This window comes from Hyperoodon ampullatus (assembly GCF_949752795.1).
Source record: "Hyperoodon ampullatus genome assembly, chromosome: 6".
In the NCBI taxonomy this organism is placed as follows: Eukaryota; Metazoa; Chordata; class Mammalia; order Artiodactyla; family Ziphiidae; genus Hyperoodon; species Hyperoodon ampullatus.
Window position 1 is genome coordinate 62653182 of NC_136919.1, and position 20584 is coordinate 62673765.

Genomic DNA, 20584 nt, shown 5'->3' on the forward strand with positions numbered 1-20584 from the left:
TTTCAAACATTGCTGCTGGGAGAGTAAATTGGTAGGCCCAACACAAACTCTTTGGAGGACACATAGGCAATATTTATCAAAAATCTTTAAAACTGGCACATCTTTTGACTTAGCAATTCATTGAGGAAATTACCCTGAATGTGAGACACAAATTTAGTTACAGGGAACTGAAGCAGCTTTGTTAAAGCTGGAATCATCTGAAATATTAATGCTGTGGGGGAAATCTTCATTACACCGTACCGAGGTAGAAAAAGGAAAGGTTACAATTCAGTATTGCAATGTGATCACTAAGAAGAAACAAAAACACATAGAAACAAAGACCAAAAGAATACACACCAAATATTTAATAGTGGTTATTCCTCCACAATGGGATAAGAGTCGCTGGTTTTTTAAAATGTGATTTTTCTTTTGTAGTGCTTTCATGAATTCTGCAATTTTACACAATGAGAAAACAATGAAATGTATTTATCTTTCAACTGGTAAAAAGACTTACTTTAAAACTGATATGAAGAGACAAAATAGTGATTAGTTGAATGTCCTCTGTGGAATGAATCCATACAGTTTCCCCTGCAGTTATGATACATGTTATATGCAAAAAAGCTACAAATACTACACATGTGGTTCTGATATTAACATCCAATTTCCTCTCTAACACGCTGGTTTAAAATCAACAAAACTTTTGTTCCAAACACAAGCATACACTTTAATCAACAGTGTCAAAGAAAATGGTGTCTATTCTAGCACCAGGTGGATTTCTGGTCTCTTTGGACCAGAAGGTCTCCATGGGACGCCCTCTTCCTGCTTTTTTCCATGTTTCCTCTGTAGTTTTTGTCCCAGGGCATGTCTGTCTGCACAAAGATGTTGCTTTCTTCTTTCAGGGCTTTTATGGCTAATTGCAGATAATTCAAAGGCTTAAACTCCAACCAATTACATTTCACACTTAAAACGAGTCCTTCTAACTCCATGGTGAGGAAAAGCTGCTTCCTCAAAACGTTCAGAAAACTGCCTGAACTTGCTAGTTTTTAACCAGGAAGGGCCATTTTCGACATGGTCTGGATCCTATGGCTTTCTGTCTCCTCTTTTCTCTCCCTCTATTGTTGCCCTGGTGGTTCAACGGTGGGAGGGTTGTTTCATCACCCGCTGGCCTTTTGACAAATGGAATGACTTCCAGATTGGACCCAAGGAAAGAAATTGTACAAAGGGGAGCCAAGAGTACTGTTGATGCACGTACTCCCTACCTGGCACAGGTTATATTTGCCATTCGCCAGGTAGACTTTCACTGGCCTATGATAGTGGTGTCAGTGACACGGGTAAAAATATGCTTCAGAAAGTACCAGAGACAAAAGGAGGTGGGAGATAATAAGTTTTAACAGTGCAATTGTTTGATGAAATGGAGCCCAATTTAGCAGGGGCAAGAAATGGTACAATGGTATGTTCCTCCTTGATAGAACATAAGGAACTATTTTTTGCCGCATTATCTTGGGTGGGAAAAGTGGGTGGAGGGGACTCTTCATCATCTGCCTTCTGCGAAACGTGTGGTTGCCCATTGACAAAGATGCCTAGGTTTCCAAATTAATTAGCACACAGCTAACTGGCATTCTACATTATCCAGAAGGTTTCTGATTTACTTCTGTGGGAGAAAGAGGCTAGGATATAAGCTCTCCCAGGGAATGGCTTTTGGTCTGCTTTGCTGATTGATAATATCCCTAGTGCTAAGAACAGTGCCCAGCAAAGAGTAAGCCCTTGAAAAATGCCTGCTGAATGGAACAACTCACTTCAAGAAAACAACTCCTTTCAAACATTTATTTTAAGTAATATCTCTTCTGTTTCCTGAAGTCAGTATGTCTGTGTTTCTCACGCCTTCGTCCTCGCTGCTCTAAATAACTGATAGTACCAAGGAGATATTAAATCATCAAAGAGACATTATGTTCAGTATCTTTTATTTTTTAAGGTGGGAGACCAAGCTAATACGTTTTTGTTTGTGAACAGGGTTGAAGTAAAGAGGTCCCAGCGCTCAGCTAATCACATGTTTTAATTAAGCTGCATGTTAGGACTCCTTTGGTATTAAGTAACCCAACCCAGCTTGAACTAGTACCGGCAAAAGGGGGCACTTAACTGCTTCATGGAGTCCAAGGAGATGTGGATGAACCAACGTGTAGGAAGCAGAGGCATAGAGCTGGACCATGCTGGAACCAGAGGCCAAATACCACCTGGTTCTCATTCGGGTTCACATCCCAGGTACAGTGAGAGTGTTTCCTTCATTCCCACTGGCTGCAGAGAATCTTTCTCGGTGAGATGAGACACAGGGCCCAGCACTTCCTGGACTTTCTGTCATACAACTGTCACTGTCTGAGGGGATCTGTCAGTGTCAGTTCTAGATTTTATTTAAGTTGCTGGGAAGGCTTTGATTAGATTGGCTTGGCATAGATCCTCACCCCTAGACCAGTCAGCAGTTTCCAAAAGGATGAGGTGATATAAGACAATGAAATTTCCCAAAGGAGATTTATGGACCAGGTGTGGGGAGTTTCCTGGGGAAATGAGAGAGGGGTTCTGGACAGAAAATTCCATTGGTGCCCACCTTACTCAGCTGCTGCCCACACCATGTGATAGATCACTGCTTTACTTCCATGAGCATTATACTTATATGCCAAACTGTTTGGACTGCTGTGCCTCGCCTGTGTCACGCAGAAAGGAAAGTTTTGTCATCTGTCCATTTCCTATGCAAGCAGCCTGTGTGATGGAGGCTGATGCCTCAGGAGCCTGGTGATGCTGGCAGGTCCTCCCCTCAGAGCGCTTGTCTGTTGAGATGGAGTGCCCTCGTCTGTTCCAATGGCCCCTTTTTCTCTCTTTCCGCCATCCAATCAAAGAGTGAGTTTTAGATCTCTAACCTCATTCTTCTCTCTCTTTCCTCAAAAGACCTAACAAACCCATGCTTGTTTTCTCCTATCAACAACTACCTACAACACCCACCTTTCCAGAAAACACTTCTCTTTCAGCCAAGCCCCCTACCCATTCTCTTCAAGTTACAACAAAATTCATTGAAAATTCTGTTTTTTTTTTTTTTTTTTTGGAAACCTTTATCACTTAAGAGGAGGAGCGAGGAGGGAAAATGAGGAAAAGGTAAAGGGTGAGACTACCTAGAATAAATCTAATCACGTACTTAATTCTAAAATTGCAATAAACATGCGCTTCCAGCATCTCTCCGTATTCATTTATCTTCACAGTATCTCCAGAAATAGTCCCCACTAATTATTTGCTTCATATTATATTATCCTTATTAAGCCTTCATGTTTACCATCTCTGGAGTTTTATCCATTTCCTCTCCAGAAAGAGTTAAGAGACATGCCCATTCAACCTCATGCAGCAGCCTGTCCCCATCCCATCCTTCTTCAAGGACAAGTAGCTTCTCTTCGAAGGTCTGAACTTGGTCACATCTTTCCATCTTCCAGACCACCTCACATGGCTCATGCTGGATCTTCCTTATGGGTAGCAGGTCCATGCATTTCAGAGGCTGAATCTTCCACTATACCCAAGCACCCCTTCAGGCAATCTCCCCTCCCCCAACCAGCATAGAAAATGCTCAAAATAAAAATGCAAGATTCAGGTTAATAGTAGTATAAGGGGGGAAGTCGAGTGTCTTCAGTTTGTAGGATGTGAAACTTGTACAGTTTGGGGTCCCTCTGTAAAAAAAAAAAAAAAACTGTTAATAATAGAATAAAATATAAGTACAAAATTAGGTATGAACCTGAATAGTTATCTTGAATAAGAAAAGAAAGCATACCAAATTATAAACTTTATATATGTATATGTATATATATATATATACACATACACACACATATATATATATATATATATATCATAAGCTTCACAAAATCCAGGAAAATAACATAATGTTTTAGTTTTGCCTGGCATGTTTCAATAGTCCTTTTTTCTTCATATTTGGCTGCATATTTTATACAGCAATTTTGTAATACAATTCTCTATGGGGATAATGGAAAGATAATCCTGGCTTCTAGCACAGTTGTTGAAAAAATGATTACTTACCTTATAGAGAAGTTTCAGCTTTACAACTTGTTTTCAGTAATGATACGTCCACCACTTCCTCTGTGGTTTCCTGCTCAGGGAGCATTTCTTGGTGGGTGTCAGGGACCAAGCCATAGAAGGATTCCAGCCCTTTGATCCCCGGACAGGGCCCCCTTCAGTGTAGCTAGTCCATCGCCATGGCGTCTGTCCCTGCTGTGCCCAGCACTCCCTCCTCAGCCCCAGCCTGCTCCCCACCAAGTCCTAGAGGTGGGGTAAGCAAACTTCCAAAGAGGGAGCAGACAAGCCAATCCTGCTGATTCTTCTTGGCGACAAATTCCGAGTCCAGACTGTTGAAGAGCCCCCCACCCAGGGGCAGGTAGTCATGAAGGATGGGGGTGGCATCTGTGGGGTTTGTGTTGGGAGTCCAGCTGCCCCCAGGTCCCAGATGGTGACCCTGAGACAGGGGTGTGCTCCAGTTACTGCCTCATCCCAGCATCCTTGGAAAAGGTCCCCTCAAAGTGAGATGCTGCGGCTCAAGCTTCATTAAGCTTCCCATGTGGGAAAGGATCTGGGCTATCTACCAGTATTTATGAAGAAGTAAAGGAAAAACGAGGCCAGCTAAATGTATTGATCACCTGCTGTGTGAAAAATGCAGAGGCAAAGCACATACATATTTATAGAAGGAACTGATTACCTGGATGAGTGGAATCTGATGGGTTCCAGCAGAAAAGTTGTTGCACTACTCTCTTTCCAACTCCCACTGTTAGATTTCCTGCCCCTGGAGGATATTTTGGGCAGATTCTTTGGCTTCTCGGGTCACTTTCAAGCATCAATAAACATTTCACTTTGGGGAAACTTTCTTCAATTCCTTCTCTACAATTTTAGAATCCTCAAAGCTCTAAAAATCAAGACTTTTTTTTTTTTTTTTTTGTGGTACGCGGGCCTCTCACTGTTGTGGCCTCTCCCGTTGCAGAGCACAGGCTCCGGACACGCAGGCTCAGCAGCCATGGCTCACTGGCCCAGCCGCTCCGCGGCATGTGGGATCTTCCCGGACTGGGGCACGAACCCGTGTCCCCTGCATCGGCAGGTGGACTCTCAACCACTGCGCCACCAGGGAAGCCCCTCAAGACATTTTTGAAGTTTGCTACAAAGTCATTTGGTAGCAAAAAAACATGACATAAACTGATGGGAGGGTAGTCGCTGTCATTACGTACTGCCACCTGGTGTGGATAACAGTATATTTGCTGCAGAAATATTGATGTGTTTGATTATGGGATGCTGCCCTACCCCCACTGATAACAGGATAAATAATATATACCCTTTCTAAAACTTAAAAAAAAGTTCTGAATTCTGAAATCTATCTGGCCCCAAAAGTTGTGGATAAGAGATTAGTGCAGAAACCTGTACTTGAATTGTCAGGCTGTTCCAATATCCAGATGTCAATTTCTCATCCCATTCAAAGCTGCTCTCCCAGGGCAGCATGTGCCTGACTCATGAATTCTGTAGTGAGCAATGGGATAGGTGAGATGGCCCTGCCTGTTTCATAGTTATGCTTCCAACTTGTTTGTCCTCTCATGCTCCCCTACTCGCCCAGCAGCCTCTGTTTCCTCCAGGGTGGAGAGAGAGGAGGAAGGACCATGACATCCCTGGTGTTATTGTAAGCTGGGTTTGGTACCCTCTGTGGCTCTTTCCTCTGTGGCTCTTCTGAGAGGGTCCTCCCCTCGGATGATTCTTAATGCACCCCTGCAGGAGGAAATAGGCTCAGGGCACAGAAGAGTTGGGGGAAAATCCTGCCTAGATGGTCCAACATCTCTCTAGAAGGAGGGAGTCCTTGCCACCTATTGTTCTTGGCTTTGGGGCTTCAGCAGAAACCAGGAAATGCCCTGTTTACAACTCTGCTACACATTCACTCTCTCTCGTTTTTGGTACTCTTTGATCCCCCTCCCTCATTTCTTTTACCCTCCACCTCCACCTCTGGCAACCACTAATCCATTCTCTGTATCTATGAGATTGTTTTATTGTTTTTGTTTTTTCAGATTCCACATATAAGTGAGATCATACAGTATTTGTCTTTCTCTGATGTAGTTTCCTTAGCATAATGCTCTCAAGGTCCTCTGTGTCATCACAAATGGCAAGATTTCATTCTTTCTTTTATGGCTGAATAATATTTCATTGTATGTACATACGTACCACATATTCTTTTTCCACTTGTCTATCAGTGGACACTTAGGTTGTTTTGATACCTTGGCTGTTGTAAATAATGCATCAATGAACATGGGGATGCATATCTTTTTAAGTGTTTTCATTTTCTTCAAATACATACCCAGAAGTGGAATTGTTGGATCATATGGTAGTTCTAGTCTTAATTTTTTGAAGAACCTCCACACTGTTTTCTATATGGGCTGCACCAATTTACATTCCCACCAACTGTGCACAGGGGTTCCCTTTTCTCCACATCCTCTCCAGCACTTGTTATCGCTTGTATTTTTGATGATAGCCATTCTTCATTATCTCATTTTCAAGGCTCACAATTAACCTGTAATGTAGGCATAGTCAGTTTTACAAATGAAAAAGTCAAGGTAATATAGCAGAGTGAGGATTAAAACTCACATTTACTCATGCTGGTGAGTAGGGTGATTTCAGAAGAAAGAAAATTTAAATGCTAAGTTTAAGGGAGCAAAGAGCACAACAAGGCTCTTAAGAAAACCTCTGTATTAAGGAAGCCAAAAAGGTGTGTTTGAAGGAATTTGTGCCTCTTCATTTTATGAGCATCCAGAAATAAAACAGCTTGTTTGAAAGGCAAGGCAAGTATTTGTCTCTAAAGAGTACAATCATGGAGCAGAAAGAGAGTACAGTTTCTAAAGGACCACACTGAGACAAGAGGAGAAAAGGACACGATGAACAGAAACGACACCACCATGTTTTCTAGAACTTTCTGTTCCCACTCGCCCCTCATCAAAACCCAGAAAAATCTGTAAATTTTAAAAGTCAAAAGTGGGTTTGCGATCCACTGGGATGAGTTTAGAAGCCTCCATTGTGCTCAGAGTGGGTCTAGATTTGGAAATAAACTCAATCCCACAGAGTCATTATACAATTGGCACGAGGCGGAGAGGAACTGAAAACTTTCCTTGTCTGAATTTCTCACTGCTTTTGAGAAAAAGATTTAACGGGAGAGGCTGACATTTCAGAGACAGAGCTTAGCTGAGTTTAGAAACCAGGGAGTAGGCGGTTTTCAGAAGGCACCTGTAAACACCATGTAGATGAGCTGTGGGAAACGCGTGAGAGTCCGAGATGGCATGAAGAGAAACAAAGAAGAATGTTCTCCTCCCACCCAGAGGAGAAAAATGTAGGGCTCTAGGGCGACAAGGAATGTTTCATTCACTCACTCATTCATTCAAAAAATACTTATTATGTTGGGATTTGTTGTTTGTTTTGTTTGTTTTGTTTTTGCAAGGGTTGGGCATTGGGGAACAGAAGAAAATGAAAGAAACATATCACAAATGGGTATATATTTACAGACTGAGATCAGTGCTCTAAAGGATAGTCTGACTTTTGTAAGAGGGGAACTGATCAAGACAGCAGAAACTGAGAAGTTTCCCTGAGAAACTGGTTCTTGATGTGAACTCTATGTCACGAGTGAGATGATGGCTAACATTGATTGAGCCAGCCTTATTCTAATTGCTTTTTTATGTATAAATTCATGAAAGCTTGATGACAACATTGGGAGATAAATGCATGTTGTTTCCTCATGCTGGAATGTTCTTTCCTCTTCATTCACTTTATGCCTTGAAGAAGGTACAGGGCTGAAACCTAGACTATGAAGGTGGACTTCCTGAGTTTGAATCCTCACTGCCCTGCTGACTTGCTGTGTGACCCCAGGCAAATTACTTAACCTCTCTGTGTCTCTGTTTACTCATCTGTTATACTGGGATCATGATAATAACTACATGTGCTGGAGGAATTTAAAACAGATCAGTGTGACTGCTGGAAAAAGTCTTGTGAATTATGGCTGGAGAGACAGGGTATAGATCTTGAATTCAGCGACACTGAGTTGAGTGCCTACTATGTGAGTGGCTCTGCCCTGGGAACTTTCCATGTTATCTCAGTTGAGTCCCTTCTCTTCAAGGAAATGCTCATTAGCCAAATTCTTGAGTAAGTAAAAAGCAATCATGCTTTTTAAAGTCTGATGGAATATACTGCCCTCAGGCTAGTATTCTTGAAATAGGAACTGTGCCACCGGAATAGCTCTCTGACTATTAATTAGCCTCTTTTTCCCTCTGCACGGTTCTGATGCGCAGAGACTCCTGGGTTGAAGCAGAAGTAAGGTGTGCAGTTAGTTGGAAGGCATGAGCTTTGCACCCAAAAGATTGGGGCTCAGGTTCCATGCCTGCCATGTTTCCTGCTGGGTGAGCTTAGGCAAGTCGATTCCCTTCCATGATCCCCATTTTCCTCAACTGAAAAAATACTTTAATCAGAACGGCCTCTCCAAGTTGCTATAAAAAGCAGGTGAGATAATGTACATGAAAACTATTTTTATAATCCACAAAGCTCCATACAGTGTTACTTACAGTTAGTTACCCATCAAGGGCTGACATCTGTCTCCCTGTTCCAGTAATTGTCCTGGGCCCAAGCTGAACGCCTCGTTCAAGTAGGGCCTCAGGAGAGGAACAAGCACAGCTGTCTTTAACAGCCTCCACAGGTCCCATTTCAGAAGCTCTTTTTCTCCTTGGGCTGAGTCCTCCTCCTTCCACCTGTGCCATCCTGGTCCTCATCCCCAAGGCTTTCTGCCAACCATCAGAATTTCTACTCACACAGATGAGTTAAATAAGGCTTTCCTCCTTCTAGGCGTATTTGTTATGTAGATGGATTTTAGAAGGAGATAATCTCTACCGGCATAAATGGTGGTTCTGAAATCCTCAGTATCAACATTCCAGATCTCTGTCTCTCGTTGCCTCTCTCCCTCTTTCTCTCTCACACACACACACACACACACACACACACACACACACACACATGCACAGACACAATCACCAATGACTGGCATACGTGGCCTCCAACTGTAAAACTGTGAAGGCAGGAACCCCATCTTAATTGCTGAATTCCCAGGGCTCAGCAGAAAGCCTGACACACAATAGGTGCATAACAAATGTTTGCTGAAAAAGTGAATGAATGCATGAATGAATGAGTGGGGGAGTGACTGAAATGACCAGTGTGACCTTAAGTGTTTCCAGGGCTGCCCATGGCTGCAGACAATTCTTAGACTAGCTACTGCAGCTAATATTCCCCAGTATCTCTGCCCCCAACAAGAACCCTGTCACATTTCCTCTGATTTGGAACTATTGGACACCCTGATTTCCTCTGCAGTCCATGTCCCACATCTCCGTACATCCTTGGTCTGCATCTGGGATGGCCTGAGCTATTTTTCATCATGTGAAGTAGTCCTTTCGGCTGGGATTTAGCGTTCTGCCGGTCCGTGTCCTCCCTCCTCACCTAAGTGCCCAGTAGGAAGTAGGAGTCACTTGGTGCTAGCAGGTTAGTTCCATTCCAGAGCCTTTTGTTAGTAAGCTTTCCTGATTGGGCCCGTTTTGGCTCAAACCAATGTGAAATCCACAGCAGACCCTCGGTCTGTTTTGCAAACATAATTAAACTTGGAGAATTCAGATGTCTGGAAAGTGTTCCACAACTCCTCTCGACCTTCGAGGGAGGCATCAGGATCGAAAGAGCACAAATTCTGGAGATAAAATGATCTGGATTTAACGTCAGCCCTGCCATTTCGGGGGCAAGAAAATTTTCTTATCTGAGCCTTGGTTTGGTCACTCGTAAAATGAATGTAATAGCTCTTTTATTTGTCTAGGACTCTTTTAATCGTTACAAGTGACATAAACAAACTGGATTCAGGGGGGAAAAGTGGGAAACCCATGGCAGTCTGTTCAGTTTCAGGCAAGGTTAGAACCAGGAGCTCAAGTAATATTTCAAAGTTCTGGTACTTTCTCAATCTCTCAGTTTTACTTCTCTCTGGATGTTATTCCATCCTGAGAATTCCTGTCAACAATGGCAAGGGAATTGTCCCTTACTGGGCCAGTCTAAAGAAAGAGATCTTTGCTCCTCTAGCAGGTGTAACTCACAGAAGAAATCTGCTCAGTCTAGCCTGGACCAAATAACCATTTCAGTGTCCACAGTCTTAAGGCTTAGTAACTGACAACTCACCAGGGCTAAAGGCATAAAGGTACATGGAAGGGATGGTTACTGCATGGAAGGGATGCTGGAAGATGAATACAAGTGCATTACAGAATTCCCTCAAAGGAGTTCTTATGAGGCATAGAAAGTGCCTCATGTGTTATAAGGTGACATCTGAAAAGTCTCTAAAACAATGTCAGACACACAGTGGAATTCAATAGGCTTTAGTTCTTTTCCTCCCTTTCCCTACCTCCTTTTGAAGATCAGAGAATTTCAGTTAGAGATCCCAAACTCTGTACCATGAGTGAGTGATTCCCTACAACACAGCCTCCCAGAAACTGATGAACTGCCATTTAGGGGGAGCCAGCAGGACTGCCTTGGCCAAAATGACTTGAACATTAAGACATTGCTTGTAAAGATTTTTATTTATGCATGTGTGTCCCTTAGCACCTGCCCCATGGTCAGCTCATAGGGGATTCCCCCAAAATCAATGGAGTGACACTGATAGGATATAATATGAAATAATCCCAAACAAAGTAACATTTGGCAGCATTCCTACCTACTAACAAGATGAAAACCAGAAACCTAGGGAGTCTCTGGCTGTCCAGTGGCTAGGACTTGGCGCTTTCACTACCATGTGCCCAGGTTCAATCCCTGGCTGGGGAACTAAGATCCCCGCAGGTTCCGCAGCACGGCCATAAAACAAGCAAACAAAAACCCAGAAACCTAGATACCTGGCATTTAACTTAAGGCTCCATTTCCCAAAGTATTTTTCTATAAAATTTGGCATTCCATTCAAGTCATGCACCTTGGGCAAGGTCAACCTGTGTGCAGATTCTCGTGACTTTGTGGGCACCTTGTGATTTGTAGAATGAATATATAGCACTTCTAAGTGTGTGGAACATTGTGTAGCTTGGCCTTGAAAGACAGCAATGAACTAAGCTTTGTAGACCTGGTGAGCACCTCAGTTTGTAGAAAAGGAAATACAGAGTGCTCATTACATGTGTCACAAACTAAGCAGGAAGTGTAGAGCATTTTATGTTCCTAGAAAACAAAGTAAAATGCAATGGTTGTTACTTTATTTCCCAAGATGTCCAATAAACTCCCTGCAGCCATAATTGGCTGAGACAATCCTTGGGGAGGAATCTGGCTCTAGGAAGGAAAGTCTTCAATGTTTCTAATTAGACATTTTCTTTGCTGGGAAGCAGTAAATGCCATAGGGATTGTGTTGGTACTTCACCTATTAGGAGATATGGAAGTGGCTTGGATGGGCTACAAACCACAACACGCCAAGGTTTCCCAATGACACGACAAGAAGAAACTGAGATGGTGGAAAGGAAACAGATGGGGAGCTCACGGATTCTGAAGGTGAAGCCATTCATGTGGGTTCACTTCTGCTGAAATCAACAAAATCATCCAACTTAAATAATAGCAACAGTAGAGTGTACTTATTAAGTGCTTACTGCTTGCCAAGCCCTGAGCTAAGCACTTCAGATGCACTGTCTTTTTGAAATCTCACAACAGCCCTACCAGGTAGCTTTTATTGTTCCCATAATACAGATGAAGAGATTGAGGCTTGGAAAGTTTAAGTAACTTGCCCAGTATTCCACAATTAGTAAGTGGAGGACATGGAACCTAAATTCTAGTTGGTACTAGAGCCTTAACCACTATACCATAATAATTTCTGAATTAGAGCAGGAGAGGTTTAAGATAATCTGTGAAAAAAAGTGAAATACAGGAGAATATACAAATAATGGAATTTTCTAAGTCCCTAGTTTATCTTTAAACATAGTTCTGACCTAAGAATAGGCTTTTCTTATACACTAGCTTCTGTTGCCTCCCATCTGTGTTTTTAATAAAGATAATTAGGGTCACCTTGGTTCAGCCAGTCCTTATTTATAATTATACTGCACCTGGAAACCTGAAAGAATGTACAGATTTATGTTCGCTCCCAGTCAGTGCTTGGAATGGTTTGTTTTGCCCTCAAAAGACAAGCAGTCTTTAGTGAAGAATTCAGGAAATTAGGCATTGGACCAGTCCAAAGAGTCCAGCAATTAAAATTGCCCTCTAGCTCTCTGTCATTCACACAAAGTTCACTTCTCAGTCTATTGCTGCTGTGATGTTGGCAAAAACACTGAGGAACTCTGCTGATCCTGGAATCCCTGTATATCTGTTTGGGATGTATGAGACGAACTTGACTTTTCCTTCCCCTTGAGCTCAGCATACCTCCCCTGCAATCTCTCAGAACCATGAACATGGCATCACTTGCCCTGCGTTTTGCTTCCCAGAAGTTGTGGATACAGTCTACTTGCAGTAGTAACCTTCCTTGGACCAGACTTTCTCCCCAGTATTTGATTTCACAGGAAGTGGAAGATGGATGTTAACAGGACTGCTGTGAACAGAGAGAAGACAAGGTAGCAGATCATTTTGTCTGTATCACAAATGACACTAAAAGGTACCACATCAATACAATCTGAAGATTTTAAACATTTTGCCCCATTGAAGTTTAAGGAGAATGTGTTTGGAATCAGTAAATGGCTTTTCAAAAATTTAAGAGACACAGGTATGGTTTGAAAGGAGAAAATAAGGCACAGCAGCACCACTGTTAGATGACTTTAATCATGCAAAGGTTCTGTGAGTTAGTGAGTGCCGTAGTGGGAAAGGCCCCAGGGCATCATCTCTTGGGGAGAGGAGAGACTGGAAAACTGGGAAAGGCCAGGTCTGAATGGCCTCAGAGGTCTGAGCACTCAGGACAAGCAAGGGAGTAACCAGTCCTTCTACAGTAGGGTTTATGCCTAGAGGAAAGGACCCAAGTAGTCCTTCCTAGAGGAAGGAGTGGGTGTATTGAGTGCCTCTTTCAGAAATAAAAGCAGATATCTTGTTAGCCATAAGAGAAGGAGTCAAAAACCATGGAAATATACTCTAGAAACCACTACTTTACCTGCTTTGTAGCACGGCATCTGAGCAATATTCTTAATGTAAAAAGAACTTAATCGCCTGATGGAGGAAGCCAGTCCGGACTCAGAAGGACCTCTGCACACAGCAGCAGTCCAAATACCCCTTCATTGTTCCATGATGCTGATGGAAAATTCGAATGTAATGTTTACGGTTTGACATGTAGTATGATAAACGAGCCAAAAATGAAAACAAGAAATCTGACAACTAACCCAAAAGCATTCAGCGTTTCCTAATGAGAACTTTGAAAATGTTGAATCAAATATGACAGTGCTATTTATTACCCTGAATAAAAAAGTCCTTCCATGAGGAAAGGGATTGTTTTGTTTTTATTGTTTTGGGGTTTTGCTGAATTTAAACATGGAGAAATAGTACTTGCCTAATGAGTGGAGGACTGAAAATGCGAGTTCCACTCCAACATCCCACAAGGAATTCTTAAAATAAAAGACAAACTAGGAAATTCCCTCCCTTAAGAAAATTGCTCATGTATCAGCCAAACCCTTAAACAGTTTTAAAGAAGAGGTGAACTTCCACAGGTCTGCTCAATGATGGTGGCTTTAATTGATGTGAAATCTGATCTAACTTAAAAGAGTTGATTTACTTCAAAGGAGAAGCTGGTCCTCTGATTCTGCCACTTTAATTAATGAGAAATAAATAATAATCCTTTGGCCTCAAAAGATCTTCCCCATATTATAAAACAACCTTTATCTGCAAAGGGAAGAGTATGGAAAGAAGAAGGAAAATAGCCTTGCATGGAGATTAAAGAAAGTCTTTCATACTTTTAACTTTGTGCTAGACACGCTCATGTACAACCTCGTCCTGCGAAGGGTCCATTCAGCTGTATTTTTATTTGAGATTCAATACTGATCCAAGGAAAATGAACAGACACCTACTTTGAGATGGGTAGGAGCCCAAAGTGTTCTGTTCCTAGTGCTGAGTACATAAAGGAGTTCTGACATCCTTGTCCCTACAATGTTTATTTCATAATCTAACACATTCTTGAAATAGATGATTTCAGCATCAAGGTTATGCTATTGTGGGAGAATTTAACAATGGAGTACATTCAGAGATTTTCCTCTTTTAAAAGACCTAATGATAAACTTACATGAAAGCATGCTTTTTCCTTTCTAAAAATCTGTGAAATCACATTTAGCAAGCCAAAAATATTTCTGCCTCAATTATCAGTGCTTATTCCTGGTAATCCAAAATCTACAACAAAATCTATAACCCTATCCCCTCATATAATGTGGTGTGACAATTTCTATTGAAATAATGACAGTGTCTCCTGAAACCTGGTAGAACAACACAAGCCTGAAGCATGGGAGCCAGGCCAAATCTCTTAGAGACCTGACAAATGAGGTCCTGCATGGCCCTCCACCCTACCCTTGTGGACGTATCTGTGTTATAGCAAAGGAGAGAGAACGCTGCCTTAGTTTAAGAATTAAGTGCGTTCCAACCTGAGCTCTGCCCCTTGAACAGTAAGAATAGTCACTGCTGCCATAGCCCTGCTATCATGGGCTAAAACCTCATTGAAATGTTTACAAAACCCTGTGAGGCATACTCCCCATCTCTTGTCAAACATTAAGAATATGAGGTTCAAAGAGATTAAGTAGTTTACCCAGCTAAGTAGCAGAGTCACAATTTAAATTCAGAACTGACCAGGTTCAACGCATTTCCACGGTGGACACACCCCCTTTCATGTCACAGCCCTCAGTCCCTTTACCTGTAAAATGGACACAGCAAGGCCTCTCTCACAACATTTTTTTTAAATTAATTAATTATTTATTTTTGGCTGCATTGGGTCTTCGTTGCTGCGCGCGGGCTTTCTCTAGTTGCTGCGAGCGGGGCTACTCTTCGTTGTGGTGTGCGGGCTTCTCATTGCAGTGGCTTCTTTTGTTGCAGAGCACGGGCTCTAGGCGTGCGGGCTGCAGTAGTTGTGGTACGTGGGCTCAGTAGTTGTGGCACGCGGGCTCAGTAGTTGTGTCTCATGGGCTCTAGAGCGCAGGTTCAGTAGTTGTGGCACATGGGCTTAGTTGCTTCGCAGCATGTGGGATCTTCCCGGACCAGGGCTCGAACCATTGTCCCCTGCATTGGCAGGCAGATTCTTAACCACTGCACCACCAGGGAAGTCGCTCTCACAACTTTGTTGAGAGGAATAATTTCAATGTGGTCGTGAACTAGAAGGAGCCTTGTAAACTATGAAGTTCCATAGGAATGCATGAGATTCCGAGACACTATCAAATGGGATGAACCATTCATAGAACATGGATTCAGAAACAGTCATCATTAACTCTTTATCATCATGATTTTGATATTTTTAGTCTCCTTCATGAAAAAAATGGATGCAGATTTTGTAGGGCAAATAGAAGTCACATGTCATTATTATCGTAGGAATTTTTTTTAAAAATGAGCCTTTGAATTAATAAAGTAACCTTCTGACCAGTGTGAGGAAAACAGAAAGAAACTTAAGGAGCAGTTTTCCCAAGATAAGGAGAAACTTCTAGATTGTCCTACCAGGATTTTGTCCCTTTGTGCTTTTTAAAATTTTTTTATTGAAGTATAGTTGGTTTACAATGTTGTGTTAGTTTCAGGTGTACAGCAAAGTGATTTGGTTATTTATATATATAGATCATATATATAAAATACATATATACACATATATTACATATGTATTCCTTATGTATATATATTCCTTTTATATATATATATATTCCTTTTCAGATTCTTTTCCCTTATAGGTTATTACAAAATATTGAGTGTAGTTCCCTGTGCTATACAGTTGGTCCTTGTTGGTTATCTATTTTATATATAGTAGTGTGTATCTGTTAATCCCAAACTCCTAATTTATTCCTCCCCACCCCACTTCCCCTTTGGTAACCGTATTTTCTATGTCTGTGGGTCTATTTCTGTTTTGTAAATAATTTATTTGTAGCTTTTTTTTTCAGATTCCATATATAAGTGATATTGTATGATACTTGTCTATGTCTGGCTTACTTCACTTAGCATGATATTCTCTAAGACCATCCATGTTGCTGCAAATGGCATTATTTCATTCTTTTTTATGACTGAGTAATATTCCATTGTGTATGTGTGTGTGTGTGTGTGTGTGTGTGTGTATATATACACCACATCTTCTTTATCCATTCATCTGTTGATGGACATTTAGGTTGCTTCCATGTCCTGGCTATTGTAAATAGTGCTGCAGTGAATATTGGGGTGCATGTATCTTTTCAAAGTATGGTTTTCTCCAGATATATGCCCAGGAGCGGGATTGCTGGATTGTATGGTAGTTTTATTTTTAGTTTTTTAAGGAACCTCCATACTGTTCTCCATAGTGGCTGTAACAATTAATACAGCAATCTGTGACTGTCTTGAGAATGCCACAGTGCAATTGACAGGCAGTAGGTTCTGAGAGACCTCTGCCCATCACCTTGAATCCTTCACGCCAGACCCCTGACTTTGTCTTAGCCTTGTCTTCCATCATTCTTCTTCTTGCTCATATTCTGTGCCCCAGCATGGGTATTGCTGTCCTGCACATTGTGTTCTTCCACACTGCCTGACACTTTTATACATTGGTCCCTCTTCCTGGTTTTGATATATGTGTTTATTCCTAGATTGAGAACTTCTCCCTCCAGCTCTGTCCCCCATCACCTGAGCTTGCCTCCGGACCCTCCATCACATAGTATGGGGACATGGATTGGGACAGTTAGCAGCAGTTGCCTGCTGAAGGATATCTTTCTCTTTTAAAAGTATTTCATTTCTTTTAGCCACGGAAGAATGTGTTTGTTAGAAATACTTCTGCAATTACAGAAAACTAAGTAGAAGAAAATCTTCCCATAATTCTTCTGCTCAAATACTGCTAACCCCTGGGTCTTGGTCATCCTGGTCATATTTCTTTTCTTTATTTTTTTTCTTTTCCAGAATATAATTTATTTTTTCAATGTGATTCCACACCATCATGCATGATTTGCACCTGTTGATGTTTGCAAAATTCTTTGTTTCTAAGATGATTGCTTTGTGTAGTTTACACTTCTTCTATTTGAATTTGCATCATCCTCTGAAAAACTACTTGTTTCTGAGCTAGGGTTCTCATTAAAGTTTTCATGGCTGATTGAAGTTGATGTGTACCATATAATCACAAAGCTTAGTCACATAGCTTGGAACAAGTATGGCATCTAGTCTTTTTTAGAAAGTAATTAGGTAAAATTTAGCATCTTTAAAACGAAGATCTCCTTTTCTTTAAAAAAAAAGTTCTTTTCCACCTGTCTTCAAGTTCATTTTCATACAAAATTTTAGCTTTTTTTAATAATTCCCTTAATGATTCTCCTTTCTTTGTTCTTCTATTTTTATTTATTTAGACTCATCATCCTCAGTAACTTCTGCATCTTTAAATATATACCTTTTAGGGCTTATGATCTTAAAATCTGACCTTATTACTTATTTTATTTCTCATGGGAATTCTCCTTATTGATAATATTGTCATTTATAGATAGTCTTCCCTTATAGTGATTCAGAATAATATTATTTTTCATCCACTGTCTCATACCTCGTAAGATCTAGTTGCTCTTTTAAGAAAGATTTTCTCTTCAATTCATTTATGAACATGACACATAAAAGGCCTACCATGAGGCTTCTTTGTTGACAAGCAATTCAAAAAGTTAGTTATAATGTTGTGCAAAAGGAGTGTTCAGGAAAGGCTGGGTGGGCATGGAAAGATTGAATACCTGTACAGGGTACTTTACAGTGCAGTAAAGAAACTATTCTTAAGAGTAATTCATGTCTTATGCTATCCATCATGCAATTTCATATCATTACTAATGCATTGTCTTCTTAATGATATATTAAATTAGAAATTCCACATGTTGAATTGTTAATCTTCTGAAGATGTCTATGATGGCTAAAAGCTATCAATTTTGCAAGGCTTTATTAGTAAGCCAGTTGTTACGGCTTTAATTGTGTCTCTCAAATGATATAACGAACTCCTAACCCCCACCTCAGAATGTGATCTTATTTGGAACTAGGGTTGTTTCAGATGTGACTAGCTAAGATGAAGTCATTCTGAATTCAGCTGGGCCCTTAATCCAATATGACTGGTGTCCTTATGAGAAAAGAAGAGATACAGAGATAGAGAGATGCACAGGGAGAATCCCATGTGATGATGGAGGCTGAGATTGGAGTTACATAGCTGCAAGCCAAGCAATGCCAACATCCTGGTCATATTTCTTGGTGTAGCGTTCCCCCTCCCTCGCATGAATGTAACGAGGATAAATGGAAAGATGGTAAATTTTAAGTGCACACTTTTCCACTCCTTTCTTCCTTCAACCGCGGTCTGCTAAGGGCAGTCTCTCTTTTGGTGCGAGGCCTCTCTCTTTTCTTGCCCCTCTGCTCCCCTATCCACCCTAACATCTAAGGAGGTTCAGAGGGTTCTTCCTCATTTTTTGACCTTGTTTCGCTCATGGGGATCAAGAGAGATGAAGTTACATTTTGGTAGGCAGTTGAAATTCAGCTTTGCAAAGAGACATTTCAAGGACAGGTCTAAATGTTAGAGATATTGAGGATGAAAAGAATGGGGAGAGGGAACTTTTAAAAATATCATTTGAGGTTATAATTTGGTGAGGTTATTCTCTCACCTCGCTTAGACTGCTATGCTGCAATGTTCCGTAATCTCCACATCTCAGTGGCTTATAGCAACATTAATTTTCATTTACATTACATGTCGATGGTGGGCCACTTCTGACTTAGCTCTATATACTCTATTGCTGGGCCCCGGCTGAAGGACCAGTGCTATATGTTCCTATCATGACACTCAGAAGGAAAATAAAGATGGTAGAACCAGTTGATGGCCCTTAAAGCTTCTGCTCAGAAGTGGCATTTCTCACTTCTGCTCACATTTCTTTGCTAACGTAAGTGACATGGCCCAGCCTGACATCAACAGGTATGGAGTTGTGAGATTCCCACAGAGAGGGAAAGCCATATATTTGCAAATAATAGTCTGCCATGCTATAGTAAATTGGATCTTTTTAGGAAACAGTCTTCAATGGATATTGGCTTACAGGAATTTTATTGGGGATGCTCTTGGAAGAGCACCCATGGGAGAGCATGGGAAACAGTATCAGGCAGAGGGGAAAGATGAAATATGATGTTCATCAAAGTTTCAACAAAGACCTCAGCCGATCCCCAGGGGAGCTCTAGAACTGGAATGGCCCTTCTTAATTATCCCAGTTCAAGGCAAGGAGTTTGAATGTTCATGTAGCAGCACAGACCAGCCATTGAAAAGAGCCTGTCTCTGGGAATGGTGGCATAACCTTGGGCGGGGCAACTCCCTTTCACCAAAGGCAACATTCCTGGAAGCTGGAGGAATGAATATCTCCCACTGGGATGGGGCCATCTAGGTGGCACACACAGCATTCGTACACAAACTCTTTACCATTATTTCTGAAACACCTGTAAGCTTTGCAATTGTTTTAATCATTTTGGGCATCTGAATAGTGTTTCATTGATGCAACGCCAGTCAGAGGATACCATGGGGCATCCATCATCTTACACAAATGCTGTGATCACAGGGCATATACAATTGGTATCCTGCTTTTTTTGTGTCCTTTAAAAAATATTCATAACCGTTATGTATGCTGTGATTGAAGGAGACAAAAAATAAGCAAATCGAAAAGCTGAACAAATTTGTTAATCCAGTCTAAGACTACTTGCTTGGCGGAAGGTTTGTGAGAGCTAATGATGAGCTCGGAAAGCCATGGTACTGCTGCTGAGTTAGCCGTGGGAGGTGTGTGGGGTGTAGAAGGAAGGAAGGAAGGAACAGTGCTGGTTTCCTCTTTAATCACATGTCTGATGGGTTCCAGAAAGGGTCTTTTTTGATTTTCTGTTTTCCACTTAGAATCACCTCGTTGCCGTCCCTCTGGGAGTTTGCTAAGCAGCTGAGGGAGGGGGAGGGGGAAGGGAGCGTGTTGCTGGGCATTAGACACTGAGGCTGCTTAAGTCAGCAGAGTTCTGTGTGTCTTCTGCGATCTGAGTGCTACCCGTTTATTTCCTAAAAGATCTTAAATTTGAACAGCTTATTTCTTTCCATTAGATCTGAAAAGTGCTTTTCTCTGCCAGATATTTACTTGCTCTGAATATTGTAATTGAAAAAAAGGTAACTATAAGGCCAACAGATCATTTTGAGTTTCCTGCCCTTTTACCAGTTTTGGCTGAAACTCAGCAAGGCAAATGTTCCCTTAACAATTTCTGTTTTAAAATTTCTGCTCTGCATGAAGGAAAGAAGGACTATGAAAAGGCAGTATTTGTATGTGCTCAAAGCTTGTCTGAATTCAGGGCACATTTTCAATATAATAGTTACCCAAATTTGGAAGATGTCTCTCAGCCTCATAAAACCAGTTTGTCTTATTTAGACAAAACTTTCCCTGGTATCTAA

General features: G+C 41.4%; 1 protein-coding gene across 3 annotated transcripts in view; it reads left to right on the top strand.

Moving 5' to 3' along the window:
- NFIB (nuclear factor I B) overlaps positions 1-20584 on the top strand; it is a gene marked incomplete at its 5' end in the record, with an annotated part of 435190 nt that overhangs the window by 21630 nt on the left and 392976 nt on the right. The gene's annotated exons all lie outside the window — the stretch shown is intronic.